Raw genomic sequence first — 19,219 nt, 5'->3', positions numbered from 1 at the left:
TTTAAGTCTGCGTAGTCCTATACTTACAGGGATTTACTCTCAATTTTACTATCACGCATTTCCTTGTTTAGTTAACAATTTTAATAATAGTAATAATATTAATTGGCTTAGTAAACTTTTTGAACAAGTAAAAAAAATTAATACTAATAAATTTCGAGATTTAACTGAATGAAACTTGTTTGTCGATAAAACCCATGTTAAATCTACGAGGAATTTTCATTTAATCTCTTTCCTATAAATTTTTTATCTTAGCGGATCACAGACTGCTAACCACATGTCTTAACCCTCTAAACGCAGCGGTCAGGCACGGGTGTTATTATTCAAGTATTAATCCGTTATTTAGCTTTATAACAGAATAATGGGGGGGGGGAAGAAAAATAGAGTTGCATATCTACTTACACATTTTAGTATATAGTTTACAGAAAAATAAAACTGTGTATCCAAAAGCGCTGTATTTGAGTATTTACACGCTTTCATACAAGAGACAAACGGAATATTTCTGAAGGTGGACGATTTTTATGGTGGATTAGTAACTAATTAATTATGTTACCGGCAACTGAAACGACAGCGAGCAATGCAGATTATCTGTAGATTTTTTTTCTCCCAAATAATAATACTAAACTAATAGCAAGGCAGAGTTGATTTTTTTAAAGCATATAACATTGCCGAATGAAATAGAAGTCAAGTAAAAAATAATTTTTTTTTAATCTCATTTATAAACAATAAAGAATCATCTCTCTAGTTTTTGAAATCTGACCCCCAGAACAATTTCTCAGACAGTTTCAGTCTGCTTGCACTGCTACGATAACGAAGTTGCAAAAACTGAAGTATGAGGTAAAAAAAAAAATGTAAGAACTCTGATACAATTTTATTCTATAAAATATATACGTGAGAGCTGGAATACATTTTAAAAAATGGGAGAAAAAATATTTTTTTAAAATATTTACATTTTTTTGAAAATTTTAAAATGCTATTTCTCTTCCAGTTTTGAATCTCAGATAATCTGGTTTGATAATTTTATTAGATTATATATTTAAAATAAGCTGATTTGAAATTTAATTGCCCTAACTATGGACTTCTTTATATTTTTTTTGTATTGCTAAGTAAGTTTCAAATAGATTTGAAATAAGCATAAATTACGTAGATTTTCTTTTATCTATACTATATTTTCTAGGGAAACTTTCGTTATATGTGTGTTTGGGAGAGACAACAGAGACATCTTTGAAACATTTATTGAATAAATCTTGAACATTTTATATCAATTTCTTTTCCATTTAGTTATTTAGATGTTTTAAATATGGTTAAGTTTTGTCTTTCTTTTACGCATTATGTAGGTTTCCTTTATATTAAAGAACCCCGTATATAAAAGAGAATTTTTTTTTTTCGGGAAATTTCAAATAATGCTTAAAAACTGGAAAAATTTCGGAAAATTAGTTTATTTATATTATATTATTTTTTTCAACTCCTTTTACAATATTTTCACGATAGTTTAACAGACGAAATAAGTTGTTCTAAGTATAAAATCAAGGGTGCCTCTTTGTGAAAGAAAGCATAATGGAATAAAAAATAAAATAAAATAAAATGGCGGGAAATAGGATCAAATTTCAAGCCCACCTACTTCCATTTAATATTAAGCTATAATTTTCTAACTCGGACCGAAATTAGTCCTCTATGAGCCGAACCCCTCAACCAAAGCAACTTTTTATAGACCAGTAAGGGGGGCCGCTATGATCCCTTAAGTCTTTTGTTTTGTAAACCGGGAGAGGGTACTTGACGCTATGTTGTAGCGCTATCCTCATATTAGCTTGGTCCAACGGCCGAGACCATGTGCTAGTGACTTACGCATAGAGCGAGGGGGCGTGGGTTCAAACTCCAGCAGTGGTCAATTTTTATTTTTTTTTAAATTTTTTTCTTCTTTTGTTTCTTTTACATTATATTATTTACTTAATGTGTTTTTCGATATATTAAAGAATCCCATATATAAAGGAGAATTTTTTCATTCGGAAAATTTCAAATAATGCTTAAAAACTGGAAAAATTCCGGAAAACTAGTTTATTTATATTATATTATTTCTTTAAGTTCCTCTTACAATATTTTCACGATAGTTTAAGAGGCGAAATATGTTGTTCTAAGTATAAAATCAAAGGTGTCTCTTTGAGAAAGAAAGCAATAATGGAATAAAAAATAAAATAAAATAAAATGGCGATGAAAAAGGATCAAATTTCAAGCCGGCCAACTTCCCTTTAATATTAAGCTATAATTTTCAAACTCGGAACGAAATTAGTCCTCCATGAGCCGAACCACTCAGCCAAAGCAAATTTTTATGGACCACCTAGGAGAGCCGCAATGACCCGTTAAGTCTTTTGTTTAGAAAGGGAAATTTCAAATAATGCTTAAAAACTGGAAAATTCCGGAAAATTTGTTTATTTATATTATATTATTTTTTTAAACTCCTTTTACAATATTTTCACGACAGTTTAAACAAAAACTATAGAACACAATGAATGCATTGAAATAAGCTTTAAAAAAATGCTAGTTTCATGGGAAGCAATTTATTTTTAAAGCGAGATGCTGCGTGCCGTGACGTCACTGATTGAAATCAGAAGCTCGGAGAGGCACGAGTCTCTTCAAATGAGTGACCTAGCCTTTCTATTGTCTCTTTAGCCCTGCTTGCACTAGGCAAATCTGTCATCACTTGGTTTTTACTTTCAGAAATTACATTTAAAAAAAAAATTTAAAAAGACATTTAAAAAATTTTTTTATTATTCTGATCGTCCGTTACAACAACTGATCGTCCGTTAATTATACAAAAACTGACTCGAATATTGTCTAAAGCAGCCTCAAATACCTGTATGCAAATAAAGAACATGATAAAGATTAACAATTGATTCCGAAATTTGATGATTGTTTGGAATTTAGATAATATTTTTGTTCTGAAGTTAAGTTCGAATGTTTAAGTCTGCCACCAACACGAAGTATATGCATTTCATCTAAAAACGGAGATAAATTTAACAAATTGTAAGAAGATGGTAAATCGCTGTCCTTTTTCAAAACACTTAATTTCTTTCGTAAAATACAGTGACAGAACATTATTCACTAAATAAATTCAAGTGCAGTGAAATTGTCATTTTTATGATATGGGGTTCTTGCCTTTCCCTTGAAAAGCAAACACCATGCAATGATTCTTTGCAATTGCGAAAACGAACACTTATCAATGATAGGGAGTATCTTAGTATTTTGTACTACAAAAAACGCAACATCATTTTGGTGATCTTTCAGCTCTTTTTTTTTGTATAATTCACTGTTCGACATGATGTTGAATTCACTAGGTATATATGTTCTCGCTAATACAACTATTAGTGTTTACAACTTTTAGTGATCAACGTAGTAACCTCGTAATTTTGAGCTACACTCAGAAGACGAGGAAACTCCTGGATTAAGCATTGGGAACGACTAACCATCGCGGTAGACTTTTTGATAGAATTTACCAGCCTTTGCGTAAATAAAGAATAAAAGCACGAAAACCTCTCAAATCAATTTAATCTGATTTCTTTCACTTCTTTTCATCACTTTTTAATACTCTTTACTGATATAGTAACAAAATCTTTTGTATGTATTTTACTTGAGCCATTTTACCGTAGTTAACAAGATGCACACATTTAGTCTATTCACTTTACTGATTATAAAATATGAAGTAAATAACATTATGTATGAAATGAGTCCAGCTACATGTTTTTATAGTAAATGTACACATTTAGTCTATTCACTTTACAAAGAAGTTCGGATTATAAAATATGAAGTAAATAACATTATGTATGAAATGCATAAATGTCGACTCCGGAGGTACGCACACGACTCACTCCGTAACTCCCTTTAATATTAACTTAAAAATTTCAAACTCTGCAAGAAATTAGAGTTTTATATACCGAACAATCGAATCCAAGGGTATTTTTATACACTAATTAGGGGACACATAAAGGGCAAAAATAGATTTTGTTAATTAACCTGAAGGAAGTTCTTTAAGCTGTATATTCGTGCAAGCAACGTGTGAGTCGTGGTTTGGTTGTTAACGGTAAGGGTAAAGAAGTTTGTTGACTCGGTGGTCAGGGGTTCGGTCCTGGTCACGGTTAATTTTTAAATTTTTTTTCTATTCACTTTATTTTATTTTTTAAAATTTATTTCTTTGATATTTCAACGTGATTAAAGTGTTATATTTAAAAAATAATTATTTTTTTGGGAAAGAGGGAATAATAGCTGAAAAACAGAAAAATTTCAACTCCGGAGCGAGGAACACGACTCACTCCATAACTTCCTTTAATATTAACTTATAATTTTCAAACTCTGTCAGAAATTAGAGTTTTATACCCAAAACAATCGTACAAAAGGGAATTTTTATAAACTAATTAGGGGGCACATAAAGGGCCAAAATAGATTTTGTTAATTTACCGGAAGGAAGTTCCTTAAGCTATATATTCGTCCAAGCAACATGTGAGTCGTGGTGTGGTTGTTAATGCTAAGGGTAAAGAAGTTTGTTGACTCGGTGGTCAGGGGTTCGGTTGTGGTCACGGTTTAATTTTAAAATTTTTTTTCTATTTACTTTATTTTATTTTTTAAAATTTATTTTTTTGATATTTCAACGTGATTAAAGTGTTATATTTTTAAAAATAATTATTTTTCTTCGGGAAAGAGGGTATAATAGCTGATAAATTTCAACTCCGGAGCTAGGCACACGACTCACTCCGTAACTCCCTGTAATATTAACTTATAATTTTCAAACTCTGCCAGAAATTAGAGTTTTATACCGCAAACAATCGTACTAAAGTGAATTTTTATACACGAATTAGGGGTCACATAAAGGGCCAAACTAGATTTTGTTAATTAACCGGAAGAAAGTTCTTTAAGCTATATATTCGGCCAAGCAACGTGTGAGTCGTGGTGTGGTTGTTAACGGTAAGGGTAAAGAAGTTTGTTGACTCGGTGGTCAGGGGTTCGGTCCTGGTCACGGTTTAATTTTCAAATTTTTTTTTCTATTCACTTTATTTTATTTTTTAAAATTTATTTCTTTGATATTTCAACGTGATTAAAGTGTTATATTTAAAAAATAATTATTTTTCTTTGGGAAAGAGGGAATAATAGCTGAAAAACAGATAAATTTCAACTCCGGAGCTAGGCACACGACTCACTCCGTAACTCCCTTTAATATTAACTTATAATTTTCAAACTCTGCCAGAAATTAGAGTTTTATACCCCAAACAATCGTACGAAAGGGAATTTTTATACACTAATTAGGGGGCACATAAAGGGCCAAACTAGATTTTGTTAATTAACCGGAAGGAAGTTCTTTAAGCTATATATTCGTCCAAGCAACGTGTGAATCGTGGTGTGGTTGTTAACGCTAAGGGTAAAGAAGTTTGTTGACTCGGTGGTCAGGGGTTCGGTCCTGGTCACGGTTTAATTTTTAAATTTTTTTTCTATTCACTTTATTTCATTTTTTAAAATTTATTTCTTTGATATTTCAACGTGATTAAAGTGTTATATTTAAAAAATAATTATTTTTCTTCGGGAAAGAGGGTATAATAGCTGAAAAACAGATAAATTTCAACTCCGGAGCAAGGCACACTACTCACTCCGTAACTCCCTTTAATATTAACTTAAAATTTTCAAACTCTGCAAGAAATTAGAGTTTTATATACCAACAATCGTATCCAAGGGAATTTTTATACACGAATTAGGGGTCACATAAAGGGCCAAACTAGATTTTGTTAATTAACCGGAAGAAAGTTCTTTAAGCTATATATTCGTCCAAGCAACGTGTGAATCGTGGTGTGGTTGTTAACGCTAAGGGTAAAGAAGTTTGTTGACTCGGTGGTCAGGGGTTCGGTCCTGGTCACGGTTTAATTTTTAAATTTTTTTTCTATTCACTTTATTTTATTTTTTAAAATTTATTTCTTTGATATTTCAACGTGATTAAAGTGTTATATTTAAAAAATAATTATTTTTCTTCGGGAAAGAGGGTATAATAGCTGAAAAACAGATAAATTTCAACTCCGGAGCAAGGCACACTACTCACTTCGTAACTCCCTTTAATATTAACTTAAAATTTTCAAACTCTGCAAGAAATTAGAGTTTTATATACCAACAATCGTATCCAAGGGAATTTTTATACACGAATTAGGGGTCACATAAAGGGCCAAACTAGATTTTGTTAATTAACCGGAAGAAAGTTCTTTAAGCTATATATTCGTCCAAGCAACGTGTGAATCGTGGTGTGGTTGTTAACGCTAAGGGTAAAGAAGTTTGTTGACTCGGTGGTCAGGGGTTCGGTCCTGGTCACGGTTTATTTTTTAAATTTTTTTTCTATTCACTTTATTTTATTTTTTAAAATTTATTTCTTTGATATTTCAACGTGATTAAAGTGTTATATTTAAAAAATAATTATTTTTCTTCGGGAAAGAGGGTATAATAGCTGAAAAACAGATAAATTTCAACTCCGGAGCAAGGCACACTACTCACTTCGTAACTCCCTTTAATATTAACTTAAAATTTTCAAACTCTGCAAGAAATTAGAGTTTTATATACCAACAATCGTATCCAAGGGAATTTTTATACACGAATTAGGGGTCACATAAAGGGCCAAACTAGATTTTGTTAATTAACCGGAAGAAAGTTCTTTAAGCTATATATTCGTCCAAGCAACGTGTGAATCGTGGTGTGGTTGTTAACGCTAAGGGTAAAGAAGTTTGTTGACTCGGTGGTCAGGGGTTCGGTCCTGGTCACGGTTTAATTTTTAAATTTTTTTTCTATTCACTTTATTTTATTTTTTAAAATTTATTTCTTTGATATTTCAACGTGATTAAAGTGTTATATTTAAAAAATAATTATTTTTCTTCGGGAAAGAGGGTATAATAGCTGAAAAACAGATAAATTTCAACTCCGGAGCAAGGCACACTACTCACTTCGTAACTCCCTTTAATATTAACTTAAAATTTTCAAACTCTGCAAGAAATTAGAGTTTTATATACCAACAATCGTATCCAAGGGAATTTTTATACACGAATTAGGGGTCACATAAAGGGCCAAACTAGATTTTGTTAATTAACCGGAAGAAAGTTCTTTAAGCTATATATTCGTCCAAGCAACGTGTGAATCGTGGTGTGGTTGTTAACGCTAAGGGTAAAGAAGTTTGTTGACTCGGTGGTCAGGGGTTCGGTCCTGGTCACGGTTTAATTTTTAAATTTTTTTTCTATTCACTTTATTTTATTTTTTAAAATTTATTTCTTTGATATTTCAACGTGATTAAAGTGTTATATTTAAAAAATAATTATTTTTCTTCGGGAAAGAGGGTATAATAGCTGAAAAACAGATAAATTTCAACTCCGGAGCAAGGCACACTACTCACTTCGTAACTCCCTTTAATATTAACTTAAAATTTTCAAACTCTGCAAGAAATTAGAGTTTTATATACCAACAATCGTATCCAAGGGAATTTTTATACACGAATTAGGGGTCACATAAAGGGCCAAACTAGATTTTGTTAATTAACCGGAAGAAAGTTCTTTAAGCTATATATTCGTCCAAGCAACGTGTGAATCGTGGTGTGGTTGTTAACGCTAAGGGTAAAGAAGTTTGTTGACTCGGTGGTCAGGGGTTCGGTCCTGGTCACGGTTTAATTTTTAAATTTTTTTTCTATTCACTTTATTTTATTTTTTAAAATTTATTTCTTTGATATTTCAACGTGATTAAAGTGTTATATTTAAAAAATAATTATTTTTCTTCGGGAAAGAGGGTATAATAGCTGAAAAACAGATAAATTTCAACTCCGGAGCAAGGCACACTACTCACTCCGTAACTCCCTTTAATATTAACTTAAAATTTTCAAACTCTGCAAGAAATTGGAGTTTTATATACCAACAATCGTATCCAAGGGAATTTTTATACACGAATTAGGGGTCACATAAAGGGCCAAACTAGATTTTGTTAATTAACCGGAAGAAAGTTCTTTAAGCTATATATTCGGCCAAGCAACGTGTGAGTCGTGGTGTGGTTGTTAACGGTAAGGGTAAAGAAGTTAGTTGACTCGGTGGTCAGGGGTTCGGTCCTGGTCACGGTTTAATTTTTAAATTTTTTTTTCTATTCACTTTATTTTATTTTTTAAAATTTATTTCCTTGATATTTCAACGTGATTAAAGTGTTATATTTAAAAAATAATTATTTTTCTTTAGGAAAGAGGGAATAATAGCTGAAAAACAGATAAATTTCAACTCCGGAGCTAGGCACACGACTCACTCCGTAACTCCCTGTAATATTAACTTATAATTTTCAAACTCTGCCAGAAATTAGAGTTTTATACCGCAAACAATCGTACTAAAGGGAATTTTTATACACGAATTAGGGGTCACATAAAGGGCCAAACTAGATTTTGTTAATTAACCGGAAGAAAGTTCTTTAAGCTATATATTCGGCCAAGCAACGTGTGAGTCGTGGTGTGGTTGTTAACGGTAAGGGTAAAGAAGTTTGTTGACTCGGTGGTCAGGGGTTCGGTCCTGGTCACGGTTTAATTTTCAAATTTTTTTTCTATTCACTTTATTTTATTTTTTAAAATTTATTTCTTTGATATTTCAACGTGATTAAAGTGTTATATTTAAAAAATAATTATTTTTCTTTGGGAAAGAGGGAATAATAGCTGAAAAACAGATAAATTTCAACTCCGGAGCTAGGCACACGACTCACTCCGTAACTCCCTTTAATATTAACTTATAATTTTCAAACTCTGCCAGAAATTAGAGTTTTATACTCCAAACAATCGTACGAAAGGGAATTTTTATACACTAATTAGGGGGCACATAAAGGGCCAAACTAGATTTTGTTAATTAACCGGAAGGAAGTTCTTTAAGCTATATATTCGTCCAAGCAACGTGTGAATCGTGGTGTGGTTGTTAACGCTAAGGGTAAAGAAGTTTGTTGACTCGGTGGTCAGGGGTTCGGTTGTGGTCACGGTTTAATTTTAAAATTTTTTTTCTATTTACTTTAATTTATTTGCTAAAATTTATTTTTTTGATATTTCAACGTGATTAAAGTGTTATATTTTTAAAAATAATTATTTTTCTTCAGGAAAGAGGGAATAATAGCTGAAAAACAGATAAATTTCAACTCCGGAGCTAGGCACACGACTCACTCCGTAACTCCCTTTAATATTAACTTATAATTTTCAAACTCTGCCAGAAATTAGAGTTTTATACCCCAAACAATCGTACAAAAGGGAATTTTTATAAACTAATTAGGGGGCACATTAAGGGCCAAACTAGATTTTCTTAATTAACCGGAAGGAAGTTCCTTAAGCTATATATTCGTCCAAGCAACATGTGAGTCGTGGTGTGGTTGTTAACGCTAAGGGTAAAGAAGTTTGTTGACTCGGTGGTCAGGGGTTCGGTTGTGGTCACGGTTTAATTTTAAATTTTTTTTTCTATTTACTTTAATTTATTTGCTAAAATTTATTTTTTTGATATTTCAACGTGATTAAAGTGTTATATTTTTAAAAATAATTATTTTTCTTCGGGAAAGAGGGAATAATAGCTGAAAAACAGATAAATTTCAACTCCGGAGCTAGGCACACGACTCACTCCGTAACTCCCTTTAATATTAACTTATAATTTTCAAACTCTGCCAGAAATTAGAGTTTTATACCCCAAACAATCGTACAAAAGGGAATTTTTATAAACTAATTAGGGGGCACATTAAGGGCCAAACTAGATTTTGTTAATTAACCGGAAGGAAGTTCCTTAAGCTATATATTCGTCCAAGCAACATGTGAGTCGTGGTGTGGTTGTTAACGCTAAGGGTAAAGAAGTTTGTTGACTCGGTGGTCAGGGGTTCGGTTGTGGTCACGGTTTAATTTTAAAATTTTTTTTCTATTTACTTTAATTTATTTGCTAAAATTTATTTTTTTGATATTTCAACGTGATTAAAGTGTTATATTTTTAAAAATAATTATTTTTCTTCGGGAAAGAGGGTATAATAGCTGAAAAACAGATAAATTTCAACTCCGGAGCGAGGCTCACTACTCACTCCGTAACTCCCTTTAATATTAACATAAAATTTTCAAACTCTGCAAGAAATTAGAGTTTTATATACCGAACAATCGTATCCAAGGGAATTTTTATACACGAATTAAGGGTCACATAAAGGGCCAAACTAGGTTTTGTTAATTAACCGGAAGAAAGTTCTTTAAGCTATATATTCGGCCAAGCAACGTGTGAGTCGTGGTGTGGTTGTTAACGGTAAGGGTAAAGAAGTTTGTTGACTCGGTGGTCAGGGGTTCGGTCCTGGTCACGGTTTAATTTTTAAATTTATTTTCTATTCACTTTATTATATTTTTTAAAATTTATTTCTTTGATATTTCAACGTGATTAAAGTGTTATATTTAAAAAATAATTATTTTTCTTTGGGAAAGAGGGAATAATAGCTGAAAAACAGAAAAATTTCAACTCCGGAGCGAGGCACACGACTCACTCCATAACTTCCTTTAATATTAACTTATAATTTTCAAACTCTGCCAGAAATTAGAGTTTTATACCCAAAACAATCGTACAAAAGGGAATTTTTATAAACTAATTAGGGGACACATAAAGGGCCAAAATAGATTTTGTTAATTTACCGGAAGGAAGTTCTTTAAGCTATATATTCGGCCAAGCAACATGTGAGTCGTGGTGTGGTTGTTAATGCTAAGGGTAAAGAAGTTTGTTGACTGGGTGGTCAGGGGTTCGGTTGTGGTCACGGTTTAATTTTAAATTTTTTTTCTATTTACTTTATTTTTATTTTTAAAATTTATTTTTTTGATATTTCATCGTGATTAAAGTGTTATATTTTTAAAAATAATTATTTTTCTTCGGGAAAGAGGGTATAATAGCTGAAAAACAGATAAATTTCAACTCCGGAGCGAGGCACACTACTCACTCCGTAACTCCCTTTAATATTAACTTAAAATTTTCAAACTCTGCAAGAAATTAGAGTTTTATATACCGAACAATCGTATCCAAGGGAATTTTTATACACGAATTAGGGGTCACATAAAGGGCCAAACTAGATTTTGTTAATTAACCGGAAGAAAGTTCTTTAAGCTATATATTCGGCCAAGCAACGTGTGAGTCGTGGTGTGGTTGATAACGGTAAGGGTAAAGAAGTTTGTTGACTCGTTGGTCAGGGATTCGGTCCTGGTCACGGTTTAATTTTTAAATTTTTTTTCTATTCACTTTATTTTATTTTTCAAAATTTATTTCTTTGATATTTCAACGTGATTAAAGTGTTATATTTAAAAAATAATTATTTTTCTTTGGGAAAGAGGGAATAATAGCTGAAAAACAGATAAATTTCAACTCCGGAGCTAGGCACACGACTCACTCCGTAACTCCCTTTAATATTAACTTATAATTTTCAAACTCTGCCAGAAATTAGAGTTTTATACCCCAAACTATCGTACGAAAGGGAATTTTTATACACTAATTAGGGGGCAATTAAGGGGCCAAACTAGATTTCGTTATTTTACCGGAAGGAAGTTCTTTAAGCTATATATTCGTCCAAGCGACGTGTGAGTCGTGGTTTGGTTGTTAACGCTAAGGGTAAAGAAGTTTGTTGACTAGGTGGTCAGGGGTTCGGTTGTGGTCAAGGATTAAATTTTAAATTTTTTTTCTATTTACTTTATTTTTATTTTTAAAATTTATTTTGTTGATATATTTCAACGTGATTAAAGTGTGATATTTGCAAAAAATAATTATTTTTCTACGGGAAAGAGGGAATAATAGCTGAAAAACCGATAAATTTCAATTCCGGAGCTAGGCACACGACTCACTCCGTAACTCCCTTTAATATTAACTTAAAATTTTCAAACTCTGCATGAAATTAGAGTTTTATATACCGAACAATCGTATCCAAGGGAATTTTTATACACGAATTAGGGGTCACATAAGGGGCCAAACTAGATTTTGTTAATTAACCGGAGGAAAGTTCTTTAAGCTATATATTCGGCCAAGCAACGTGTGAGTCGTGGTGTGGTTGTTCACGGTAAGGGTAAAGAAGTTTGTTGACTTGGTGGTCAGGGGTTCGGTCCTGGTCACGGTTTAATTTTTAAATTTTTTTTCTATTCACTTTATTTTATTTTTTAAAATTCATTTTTTTGATATTTCAACGTGATTAAAGTGTTATATTTGCAAAAAATAATTATTTTTCTACGGGAAAGAGGGAATAATAGCAGAAAAACAGATAAATTTCAACTCCGGTGCTAGGCACACGACTCACTCCGTAACTCCCTTTAATATTAACTTATAATTTTCAAACTCTGCCAGAAATTAGAGTTTTATACCCCAAACAATCGTACAAAAGGGAATTTTTATAAACTAATTAGGGGGCACATTAAGGGCCAAACTAGATTTTGTTAATTAACCGGAAGGAAGTTCCTTAAGCTATATATTCGTCCAAGCAACATGTGAGTCGTGGTGTGGTTGTTAACGCTAAGGGTAAAGAAGTTTGTTGACTCGGTGGTCAGGGGTTCGGTTGTGGTCACGGTTTAATTTTAAATTTTTTTTTCTATTTACTTTAATTTATTTGCTAAAATTTATTTTTTTGATATTTCAACGTGATTAAAGTGTTATATTTTTAAAAATAAATATTTTTCTTCGGGAAAGAGGGAATAATAGCTGAAAAACAGATAAATTTCAACTCCGGAGCTAGGCACACGACTCACTCCGTAACTCCCTTTAATATTAACTTATAATTTTCAAACTCTGCCAGAAATTAGAGTTTTATACCCCAAACAATCGTACAAAAGGGAATTTTTATAAACTAATTAGGGGGCACATTAAGGGCCAAACTAGATTTTGTTAATTAACCGGAAGGAAGTTCCTTAAGCTATATATTCGTCCAAGCAACATGTGAGTCGTGGTGTGGTTGTTAACGCTAAGGGTAAAGAAGTTTGTTGACTCGGTGGTCAGGGGTTCGGTTGTGGTCACGGTTTAATTTTAAAATTTTTTTTCTATTTACTTTAATTTATTTGCTAAAATTTATTTTTTTGATATTTCAACGTGATTAAAGTGTTATATTTTTAAAAATAATTATTTTTCTTCGGGAAAGAGGGTATAATAGCTGAAAAACAGATAAATTTCAACTCCGGAGCGAGGCTCACTACTCACTAAGTAACTCCCTTTAATATTAACATAAAATTTTCAAACTCTGCAAGAAATTAGAGTTTTATATACCGAACAATCGTATCCAAGGGAATTTTTATACACGAATTAAGGGTCACATAAAGGGCCAAACTAGGTTTTGTTAATTAACCGGAAGAAAGTTCTTTAAGCTATATATTCGGCCAAGCAACGTGTGAGTCGTGGTGTGGTTGTTAACGGTAAGGGTAAAGAAGTTTGTTGACTCGGTGGTCAGGGGTTCGGTCCTGGTCACGGTTTAATTTTTAAATTTTTTTTCTATTCACTTTATTTTATTTTTTAAAATTTATTTCTTTGATATTTCAACGTGATTAAAGTGTTATATTTAAAAAATAATTATTTTTCTTTGGGAAAGAGGGAATAATAGCTGAAAAACAGATAAATTTCAACTCCGGAGCGAGGCACACTACTCATTCCGTAACTCCCTTTAATATTAACTTAAAATTTTCAAACTCTGCAAGAAATTAGAGTTTTATATACCGAACAATCGTATCCAAGGGAATTTTTATACACGAATTAGGGGTCACATAAAGGGCCAAACTAGATTTTGTTAATTAACCGGAAGAAAGTTCTTTAAGCTATATATTCGGCCAAGCAACGTGTGAGTCGTGGTGTGGTTGATAACGGTAAGGGTAAAGAAGTTTGTTGACTCGTTGGTCAGGGATTCGGTCCTGGTCACGGTTTAATTTTTAAATTTTTTTTCTATTCACTTTATTTTATTTTTCAAAATTTATTTCTTTGATATTTCAACGTGATTAAAGTGTTATATTTGCAAAAAATAATTATTTTTCTACGGGAAAGAGGGAATAATAGCAGAAAAACAGATAAATTTCAACTCCGGTGCTAGGCACACGACTCACTCCGTAACTCCCTTTAATATTAACTTATAATTTTCAAACTCTGCCAGAAATTAGAGTTTTATACCCCAAACAATCGTACAAAAGGGAATTTTTATAAACTAATTAGGGGGCACATTAAGGGCCAAACTAGATTTTGTTAATTAACCGGAAGGAAGTTCCTTAAGCTATATATTCGTCCAAGCAACATGTGAGTCGTGGTGTGGTTGTTAACGCTAAGGGTAAAGAAGTTTGTTGACTCGGTGGTCAGGGGTTCGGTTGTGGTCACGGTTTAATTTTAAATTTTTTTTTCTATTTACTTTAATTTATTTGCTAAAATTTATTTTTTTGATATTTCAACGTGATTAAAGTGTTATATTTTTAAAAATAAATATTTTTCTTCGGGAAAGAGGGAATAATAGCTGAAAAACAGATAAATTTCAACTCCGGAGCTAGGCACACGACTCACTCCGTAACTCCCTTTAATATTAACTTATAATTTTCAAACTCTGCCAGAAATTAGAGTTTTATACCCCAAACAATCGTACAAAAGGGAATTTTTATAAACTAATTAGGGGGCACATTAAGGGCCAAACTAGATTTTGTTAATTAACCGGAAGGAAGTTCCTTAAGCTATATATTCGTCCAAGCAACATGTGAGTCGTGGTGTGGTTGTTAACGCTAAGGGTAAAGAAGTTTGTTGACTCGGTGGTCAGGGGTTCGGTTGTGGTCACGGTTTAATTTTAAAATTTTTTTTCTATTTACTTTAATTTATTTGCTAAAATTTATTTTTTTGATATTTCAACGTGATTAAAGTGTTATATTTTTAAAAATAATTATTTTTCTTCGGGAAAGAGGGTATAATAGCTGAAAAACAGATAAATTTCAACTCCGGAGCGAGGCTCACTACTCACTCCGTAACTCCCTTTAATATTAACATAAAATTTTCAAACTCTGCAAGAAATTAGAGTTTTATATACCGAACAATCGTATCCAAGGGAATTTTTATACACGAATTAAGGGTCACATAAAGGGCCAAACTAGGTTTTGTTAATTAACTGGAAGAAAGTTCTTTAAGCTATATATTCGGCCAAGCAACGTGTGAGTCGTGGTGTGGTTGTTAACGGTAAGGGTAAAGAAGTTTGTTGACTCGGTGGTCAGGGGTTCGGTCCTGGTCACGGTTTAATTTTTAAATTTTTTTTCTATTCACTTTATTTTATTTTTTAAAATTTATTTCTTTGATATTTCAACGTGATTAAAGTGTTATATTTAAAAAATAATTATTTTTCTTTGGGAAAGAGGGAATAATAGCTGAAAAACAGATAAATTTCAACTCCGGAGCGAGGCACACGACTCACTCCATAACTTCCTTTAATATTAACTTATAATTTTCAAACTCTGCCAGAAATTAGAGTTTTATACCCAAAACAATCGTACAAAAGGGAATTTTTATAAACTAATTAGGGGGCACATAAAGGGCCAAAATAGATTTTGTTAATTTACCGGAAGGAAGTTCTTTAAGCTATATATTCGGCCAAGCAACATGTGAGTCGTGGTGTGGTTGTTAATGCTAAGGGTAAAGAAGTTTGTTGACTGGGTGGTCAGGGGTTCGGTTGTGGTCACGGTTTAATTTTAAATTTTTTTTCTATTTACTTTATTTTTATTTTTAAAATTTATTTTTTTGATATTTCATCGTGATTAAAGTGTTATATTTTTAAAAATAATTATTTTTCTTCGGGAAAGAGGGTATAATAGCTGAAAAACAGATAAATTTCAACTCCGGAGCGAGGCACACTACTCACTCCGTAACTCCCTTTAATATTAACTTAAAATTTTCAAACTCTGCAAGAAATTAGAGTTTTATATACCGAACAATCGTATCCAAGGGAATTTTTATACACGAATTAGGGGTCACATAAAGGGCCAAACTAGATTTTGTTAATTAACCGGAAGAAAGTTCTTTAAGCTATATATTCGGCCAAGCAACGTGTGAGTCGTGGTGTGGTTGATAACGGTAAGGGTAAAGAAGTTTGTTGACTCGTTGGTCAGGGATTCGGTCCTGGTCACGGTTTAATTTTTAAATTTTTTTTCTATTCACTTTATTTTATTTTTCAAAATTTATTTCTTTGATATTTCAACGTGATTAAAGTGTTATATTTAAAAAATAATTATTTTTCTTTGGGAAAGAGGGAATAATAGCTGAAAAACAGATAAATTTCAACTCCGGAGCTAGGCACACGACTCACTCCGTAACTCCCTTTAATATTAACTTATAATTTTCAAACTCTGCCAGAAATTAGAGTTTTATACCCCAAACTATCGTACGAAAGGGAATTTTTATACACTAATTAGGGGGCAATTAAGGGGCCAAACTAGATTTCGTTATTTTACCGGAAGGAAGTTCTTTAAGCTATATATTCGTCCAAGCGACGTGTGAGTCGTGGTTTGGTTGTTAACGCTAAGGGTAAAGAAGTTTGTTGACTAGGTGGTCAGGGGTTCGGTTGTGGTCAAGGATTAAATTTTAAATTTTTTTTCTATTTACTTTATTTTTATTTTTAAAATTTATTTTGTTGATATATTTCAACGTGATTAAAGTGTGATATTTGCAAAAAATAATTATTTTTCTACGGGAAAGAGGGAATAATAGCTGAAAAACCGATAAATTTCAATTCCGGAGCTAGGCACACGACTCACTCCGTAACTCCCTTTAATATTAACTTAAAATTTTCAAACTCTGCATGAAATTAGAGTTTTATATACCGAACAATCGTATCCAAGGGAATTTTTATACACGAATTAGGGGTCACATAAGGGGCCAAACTAGATTTTGTTAATTAACCGGAGGAAAGTTCTTTAAGCTATATATTCGGCCAAGCAACGTGTGAGTCGTGGTGTGGTTGTTCACGGTAAGGGTAAAGAAGTTTGTTGACTTGGTGGTCAGGGGTTCGGTCCTGGTCACGGTTTAATTTTTAAATTTTTTTTCTATTCACTTTATTTTATTTTTTAAAATTCATTTTTTTGATATTTCAACGTGATTAAAGTGTTATATTTGCAAAAAATAATTATTTTTCTACGGGAAAGAGGGAATAATAGCAGAAAAACAGATAAATTTCAACTCCGGTGCTAGGCACACGACTCACTCCGTAACTCCCTTTAATATTAACTTATAATTTTCAAACTCTGCCAGAAATTAGAGTTATATACCCCAAACAATCGTACTAAAGGGAATTTTTATAAACTAATTAGGGGGCACATAAAGGGCCAAACTAGATTTTGTTAATTAACCGGAAGAAAGTTCTTTAAGCTATATATTCGGCCAAGCAACGTGTGAGTCGTGGAGTGGTTGTTAACGGTAAGGGTAAAGACGTTTGTTGACTCGGTGGTCAGGGGTTCGGTCCTGGTCACGGTTTAATTTTTAAATTTTTTTTCTATTCACTTTATTTTATTTTTTAAAATTTATTTCTTTGATATTTCAACGTGATTAAAGTGTTATATTTAAAAAATAATTATTTTTCTTTGGGAAAGAGGGAATAATAGCTGAAAAACAGATAAATTTCAACTCCGGAGCTAGGCACACGACTCACTCCGTAACTCCCTTTAATATTAACTTATAATTTTCAAACTCTGCCAGAAATTAGAGTTATATACCCCAAACAATCGTACTAAAGGGAATTTTTATAAACTAATTAGGGGGCACATAAAGGGCCAAACTAGATTTTGTTAATTAACCGGAAGAAAGTTCTTTAAGCTATATATTCGGCCAAGCAACGTGTGAGTCGTGGAGTGGTTGTTAACGGTAAGGGTAAAGACGTTTGTTGACTCGGTGGTCAGGGGTTCGGTCCTGGTCACGGTTTAATTTTTAAATTTTTTTTCTATTCACTTTATTTTATTTTTTAAAATTTATTTCTTTGATATTTCAACGTGATTAAAGTGTTATATTTAAAAAATAATTATTTTTCTTTGGGAAAGAGGGAATAATAGCTGAAAAACAGATAAATTTCAACTCCGGAGCTAGGCACACGACTCACTCCGTAACTCCCTTTAATATTAACTTATAATTTTCAAACTCTGCCAGAAATTAGAGTTTTATACCCCAATTAATCGTACAAAAGGGAATTTTTATAAACTAATTAGGGGGCACATTAAGGGCCAAACTAGATTTTGTTAATTAACCGGAAGGAAGTTCCTTAAGCTATATATTCGTCCAAGCAACATGTGAGTCGTGGTGTGGTTGTTAACGCTAAGGGTAAAGAAGTTTGTTGACTCGGTGGTCAGGGGTTCGGTTGTGGTCACGGTTTAATTTTAAAATTTTTTTTCTATTTACTTTAATTTATTTGCTAAAATTTATTTTTTTGATATTTCAACGTGATTAAAGTGTTATATTTTTAAAAATAATTATTTTTCTTCGGGAAAGAGGGTATAATAGCTGAAAAACAGATAAATTTCAACTCCGGAGCGAGGCACACTACTCACTCCGTAACTCCCTTTAATATTAACATAAAATTTTCAAACTCTGCAAGAAATTAGAGTTTTATATACCGAACAATCGTATCCAAGGGAATTTTTATACACGAATTAAGGGTCACATAAAGGGCCAAACTAGGTTTTGTTAATTAACCGGAAGAAAGTTCTTTAAGCTATATATTCGGCCAAGCAACGTGGTAGTCGTGGTGTGGTTGTTAACGGTAAGGGTAAAGAAGTTTGTTGACTCGGTGGTCAGGGGTTCGGTCCTGGTCACGGTTTAATTTTTAAATTTTTTTTCTATTCACTTTATTTTATTTTTTAAAATTTATTTCTTTGATATTTCAACGTGATTAAAGTGTTATATTTAAAAAATAATTATTTTTCTTTGGGAAAGAGGGAATAATAGCTGAAAAACAGATAAATTTCAACTCCGGAGCGAGGCACACGACTCACTCCATAACTTCCTTTAATATTAACTTATAATTTTCAAACTCTGCCAGAAATTAGAGTTTTATACCCAAAACAATCGTACAAAAGGGAATTTTTATAAACTAATTAGGGGGCACATAAAGGGCCAAAATAGATTTTGTTAATTTACCGGAAGGAAGTTCTTTAAGCTATATATTCGGCCAAGCAACATGTGAGTCGTGGTGTGGTTGTTAATGCTAAGGGTAAAGAAGTTTGTTGACTGGGTGGTCAGGGGTTCGG

This window comes from Parasteatoda tepidariorum, chromosome 2 (assembly GCF_982258835.1).
Source record: "Parasteatoda tepidariorum strain Cologne lab strain chromosome 2, Ptep-v5.0, whole genome shotgun sequence".
Classification (NCBI taxonomy): domain Eukaryota; kingdom Metazoa; phylum Arthropoda; class Arachnida; order Araneae; family Theridiidae; genus Parasteatoda; species Parasteatoda tepidariorum.
This window is presented reverse-complemented; position numbering follows the sequence as displayed.